Source organism: Stylophora pistillata, chromosome 10 (assembly GCF_964205215.1).
Source record: "Stylophora pistillata chromosome 10, jaStyPist1.2, whole genome shotgun sequence".
Classification (NCBI taxonomy): domain Eukaryota; kingdom Metazoa; phylum Cnidaria; class Anthozoa; order Scleractinia; family Pocilloporidae; genus Stylophora; species Stylophora pistillata.
The window spans coordinates 19527820-19534221 of NC_142528.1; the positions used below are offsets into that span (position 1 = coordinate 19527820).

General features: G+C 36.4%; 1 long non-coding RNA gene across 1 annotated transcript; it reads right to left on the bottom strand.

Moving 5' to 3' along the window:
* Positions 1 to 3046: 3046 nt before the first annotated feature.
* On the bottom strand, positions 3047 to 5536 carry LOC148722133 (uncharacterized). The gene is made up of 3 exons (XR_015992767.1): positions 5361 to 5536; positions 4164 to 4231; positions 3047 to 3317 (listed from the first exon to the last, which is right to left on the bottom strand). It is a non-coding gene; the product is annotated as an uncharacterized LOC148722133 (long non-coding RNA).
* Positions 5537 to 6402: the final 866 nt, after the last annotated feature.

Here is a 6402-nt window from a genome sequence, read left to right on the forward strand (position 1 = left end):
TTCAACAGAATCTATTCAAAGAAAGGTCGTTTGGTGTATTTTCCAAATACTTTTTACAAAACCGTGTTTTGAGCGCGATTTGAGCAAGACTTCACACAAATCTCTATCTGGCCAAATTTCGCAGAAAACATCAACTATGAAGGAAATTTTAGTGTTTACCTACCGATTTTAACACAATCAATTCAAAAAACTTGTTCTGGGGTTGTTCCCAGATACTTTTTACAAACCCGTCTTTTGAGCGCGAGTTGAGCAAGACTTGACCCAAATCTCTATCTGGCCAAATGCGCAGGAAACATCGCGTAAATAAGGAAACTTAAGTGTTTTCTTACAGATTTCTACACAATCTATTCAAAACCATTGGTGTGAGGTTGATTCAGATAGTTTCTAGAAAACCGTGTTTTGAGCTCGAGTTGAGGAACACTTGACTCAAATCTCTATGTTTCCAAATTCGCAGGAAACATTGGGATAAAGGAAATTTTAGTGTTTTCCTACAGAATCCAACACAATTTATTGAAACAAATTAGTGTGGGGTTTTTTCTAGATACTTTTCAGAAAACCGTGTTTTGAGGGCGAGTTGAGCGAGACGACCCAAATCTCTATCTGACCAAATTCGCAGGAAACATCGGGTATGAAGGAGACTTTAGTACTTTCTTACAGTTTTCAACACAATCTATTCAAAAAAATTGGTGTGGGGCTGATTCCAGATAATTTTAAGAAAACCGTGTTTTAAGCGCGAGTTGAGAAAGAATTGACACAAATCTTTATCTGGCCAAATTCGCAGGAAACATGGGGTATGAAGGAAATTTTAGTGTTTTCTTACAGATTTGAACACAATCTATTCAAAACAATTGGTTTGGGGGTGTTTCCAGATACTTTTAACACAATCGTGTTTACAGTACGTGTTGAGCAAGACTTGACCCAAATCTCTATCTGGCCAAACTTCGCAGGAAACGCTTGAGTATGTTAAATCTACATTAGTATCAGATTGCTTTCCGTCCTCAACGTCTTCGGCAAAGAAAAACAGACGCCCTCGCTAACTTACGGAATGTGTTATTATAAACAATTTCGTCATGGGAAATGGAGGACTGGAAAGTAGAGCGGGGATAAAAACCAATCTGCCGTCGTTAGCTATGCAAGGTTAGCTTACTGTATTGAATTCCTGATCAAACACGGTGCGAACTTCTAAAATGTGCTTGTAATTCCGCATTTAACCACGAGGTGCCTAATTAGATTACGTCGTGACGTAAATACGATATTGCGATTTTCACAAAGTTCAGCCTAGTTTTTCCGTGTGGATATGAAAAGCCCCAATCTAATTTTTATATGGGGAAAATGATAACTGAAAATTTCCTACAAAATGCGACATTTAGATTTTGAAATATTGGTGATTTTTAAAAGCGTTCCGTGAGCTCAAAATGAAATGAAATGAGCTAACCGTGAAATTGAACGACATGAAAAGTTTCCTTACCTAGGTGGAAGTAAAAATTGGCAGAGTGAGAGCATCCTTCTTCGTCTTCTTTCACAAGGAGAATATTTGGGCGTAGCCTAGCCGGCAGATCATCATCAAAATGAGGATCTTTTAACACCATAGTTAAACATTTCCTGCTGCACATTGCGTTGAAATCTGTAAGAGAGCAGTAAAATCCAGCTTAAACGCAATCTTTTCAGTGAGATCTGGCCAAAAAGTAAAAAGTGCCAAGTCTATCCTAAAACGCGCTAGTTTTGTACTTTAGCAAATTTAGCTGTTTTCCAGCTAAAAATGCTGCAAACAAGCCAAAACGCAATGTTTTCAGTTACATTAATATATAATCTGTAAGAAAACACCGACGTCCGGCGCAAACACAAAGTTTTCAACGAAATTCAGCCGGAACTGTACAAAAATCGCTCATTTTGGTCAAAACACGCTCTAATTGGGCTCAAAACACGGTTTGCAAAATGTATGTGTAGACAAGCTGAAACGCACATTTTTAAGTTGCGTTGATATCTGTAAGAAGACATGAAATCCAGGTGAAATACAATGTTGTCGGCAAAATTTGGCCAAAAAGTGAAAAGCGCTAAGGTTGCCCTAAAACAAACTCAAATCGGGCTCAAAAACACGCTTTTTGCAAGAGGTATCTGGAAACAAGTGAAAACGTACTTTTTTCATTGGATTGCGTTGAAATCTGTAAGAAAACACGAAATCTAGAGGAAACGCAATGTTTTTAGCAAAATTTTGCGAAAAAGTAAAAAGTGCTAAGTTTACTCTAAAACAAGCTCAAATAGGGTTCAGAAAACACGGTTTTGCAAAAAGTGTCTGCAAACAAGACAAAACGCATTTTTTAATAGCTAGATTTAGCAGAGCTCCAGTAAATGTATTTCTAGCCATTCACTTTATTAAATTTATCAGTTTAACAATTTATCTTTATCAGCACTGGCTGTCGAAGAGGTTATCCAGGGGACTAACAGACCAGTCTGTGTTGGAGAGGAGACAGGGGGGCTGCTCCAACAACTTTCTGCAACGTGTCACCCTCCGCTGGTAAGCGTAGAAAAGAAGTCACTTTCAACTCGAGGTTATTTCTCTATTTCTTTCTTCTGTTATTTCTTACTTGCCTTTCGACAATTCGCGTTTCGCTATTGATTTACGGCGTCCTTTCGAGAGTTTTCTCTAATCGAATTCGGCTACCTCTGCTATAAGTGCACATAATGTCAGTGTCTGATACATAATCTTGGAAACTCTAGCTACTGAGTTACAAAATTTATGTTACACCTGTTTTTTTTTCGCTGCCAAAGTTTGATTTAGACGAAGACAAGCTAAAACAAGAGTAGTTTTGAAACTTAATGATTAAGAGAGACTTAGAAATCAATAATGAAGATGTTTGTCAAAACCTAGAACAAATAACTGGATCTCATTTGTACGTGTAAGTTACATAAATTAATCACAAACATCAATCAAGTTCTCTTGTTAGTTTTAAAGTTGTTGTTATTGGCCTTAAAGGGGTTTTAAATGGTATCTCATGTCAGCCTAGAGATGAATTTCCTGGAAGGTGGAATTGAAGAAACATTCTAACATGAAACACAGCAATAAACTTTATTGAATGATCTGAAAAAAGTATTCATTTGACCATCTACTGACTTTCACCAGTTCACTAAGACAAAATGTTCACATGACAGTTTTTGAAAAGGCTTGGATATTTGTTGAGATTGGATGACTCATGCAGCAACTCAGGTTATACATTAAATGCACAGCTATGTTTTCCATTTTTTCCAGTTATGCTGTAACAAGCTGGCAAATCTTTGTAGTAGATATTTCAACCCAACCATTTTCTTCATGTATGCCCCTAAACATTGAAGGGGAGAAGGCAGTAAAAACATGAATTAAAAGAGGGGGATGCCCATTAATTTCACTTGTAATCGTAGATAAATAAGACCTGAAAAAAGAATTCAGGCCCGCACAGGATTGAAACCCATGACCTCTGCAATACCAGCGCAGTTCTCTACCAACTGAGCTAACAAGCCAACTGGGATCTGGTCACTATGTTGGTTCATATTTCATGAAACTGCAGTACACATTTATGATTTTCATATATTCAAAATTCATTGCGACACCAGTGCAGTGCTCTACCAACCACACTAACGAGCCAACTGGGAGCTAGTCATTATGTTGGTTTGCATTAAACCCGTTAGAGCAATACAAATCAGAGGTCACTGTTTCAAATCCTCTACGGGCCTGAGTTGTTTTCCAGGCCTTATTTTTACCTACTAGATAAGTAGGGTTATTGCTGCAAGGAACACTTCCATACATTTCATGAAACCACAGTGCACATATGTGATTTTCCTACATTCAAAATCAAAACCTTCTGTAACCATGTAAGCAAACCACATTGAAACATAAGATATGAATAAATTTAATCTGCTTATCTCATCAAGTTTAAATGTAGAATCCATGATCTAATAAACTTGCTATTGAATGAGAAAAGCCTTACTGTGTTTTCCTGCCACTATCATCCTTATTGTCTCAACTCAATCTCAAAAAAACTTCAGCAGTAAGAATTATGAGAAGATTTAAATAGTTCACTTCCTTATCTCGGACAGCTTAGAAATTAAACGCCAAGGCTACCAGTAGCAGGATTTCCCATTGTAAGTGTTTCATAACATGAGCTATTCATCACATCATTATTTCATACCTGTATTTGAAAGAATAGGTAGACTTTAATCATTATGATATAAATCATTTGCCAAGTTTAAGAAAGTCCTATGGATGAGAGAGATGGCAAATAAGTAAAACTGTATCATACTTCAGTCAAAGTGCTCTTCTATAGTATAAAATTTCAAACTCATTGAAATAAAGTTGACTTTGTTATTCGGGTTTTAAAAATAGAAACGTGTAGTACCTCTTTACAAGGATGAAGCAGCAATGCCATTTCAAAATTTTCAAATAGGAAATGCAAAAAACCTTAGAGATGGAATTTCATTAAAATAGAGCTGCTAAGATATGGCATATCTTTTTAATGAGACTTTAATCATTGGCTACCACACAGATATACAAAGGAGGCTTTGTACAAAAGCCAAGGCAATACTATTGCAGATTTGGGAGAATTGTACTATATCAAGAATAACACTTGTTCATATGAGTTAAAAATTTTCAGATGGGAAATGCCAAAAACCATAACGATGGAATTTAATTAAAGTAGAGCTGCTAAAATATGGCATATCTTTTTAATGAGACTTTAATCATTGGTTAGCACACGGATATACAAAGGAGGCTTTGTAAAAAGCCAGGGTAATAATATTGCAGACTAGGGAGAATCATCCTATATTAAGAATGACACTTGTTCACGTGAGTTTACTTTGGAAAGAGAACCCTCCAACACCTCAGTTTTATCTTCACACACTTAAATTGACATAAAATGTAATTATTTGTAAGCAGTTTAAGAAGTAAATTAAATTTTAAAGTTTACATCAAAGAAACCCATTAAAATAAAATAGAGCAGAAGCATATTACCTAAATTTATATGCCTAGAATCGTACGAAATGATTGAAATGTGCCTCATTTGTGGTGCAGATACGAATCACTTATTCAAATTGCAAGGGTGAAACTCAATGAATTCAAGGGAAAATATTCAAGCAGGTTATGGACATGGTTCTTGAATTGTAAACTGATAATGTGAAACATTTTGCTGGAATTCAACTTTATGTACTTGTGGTGTTGATACGAATTTATCGCTCATGTTCACCTATGAAATTCCGTGGGTGTAACTCAATAAATTTAACACAAAATAACTGTTAGATTACCTAAACAGATTCATGTACTGCACACACAGTATGTGAAAGATGTGCTCTTGAATTTGAAACTGTAAATAACGACTATTAATGACGCTTACCATGGTGTCAACCAGCGTGCTTGTGAGCACATTGTAAGGACTCGCTCCGTTTCAATACGCGATCACAGCTCGGACGCTTCTTGCAAAATACAATGAAAATCAGTTCCAAAGACTGATTATTCAGCTCCCAACGTTGGAAGAAAACGGCAGTTAAAGGCCTTATTCAAAATGGCAGACGCGCGATTGGGACCTGAGCCGAGTTCACGAAAACGAGGCTTAATAGCGAATGTTACCAACGGTAAAACATTTGGTGGCAACAGCCAAAAGATCGATTCGGCTCATATTCTCAAGTTAGGTAGGCCTTATGGTGAAACAAAGAACTGCATACTTCGTTCGGCTGAATATCGATTTACTTTCGAGAAAATCGATAATAACTGAATTTCGACGAAATGCCGCTTTTGAAGCTCAAAATTTCAGACTAATCTCGGAGTGTCCCGCCACGAATTGAAAACACTTGGACCGATAATAATTACCAAATCTTGAAAAACAACATCAATACATATGTTCACAGCAATTTGAGCAATTCTTGATCGTTTATTTACACAATCTAATTGAATTTAACCGACCTTCCTCGAGCAAGATTAAAAATAGGTCAAGAGTAACCCGTTATTTAACTATGTGCTATACAAAATAATCGACTGAAAATCTGGCTTTTGGAAAGCAAAGTGTGGTTCTTTTCGATCTACAAAGGATTTTTTTGGGAAATGATTCAGTGCGATTTAATCAAATTTTAAAGTTGGTTAAAATGAGTTGATTTGACGATGCCGTCAGTTGTTCTAAAATGTACACATTCACACACAAACTCAATTTTTTCGCATTTTACATCCAATCCACAGCTTATTTAACATAATATCATCGTACCGTCCGTATTGCTGTATCACAAAAGGGGATTGCAGTCCTAAAATTGTTGCATTGCTCCCTCAATAGCAAGAGAACTTGTTAGGATGATCAATACATCCTGATAATGATTGTTTACAAAGCGTATCTTGGGGTTTCTCTATTCCCATTTCGTTGAAATACTTCGAGTAAGTGATCTTTGTTG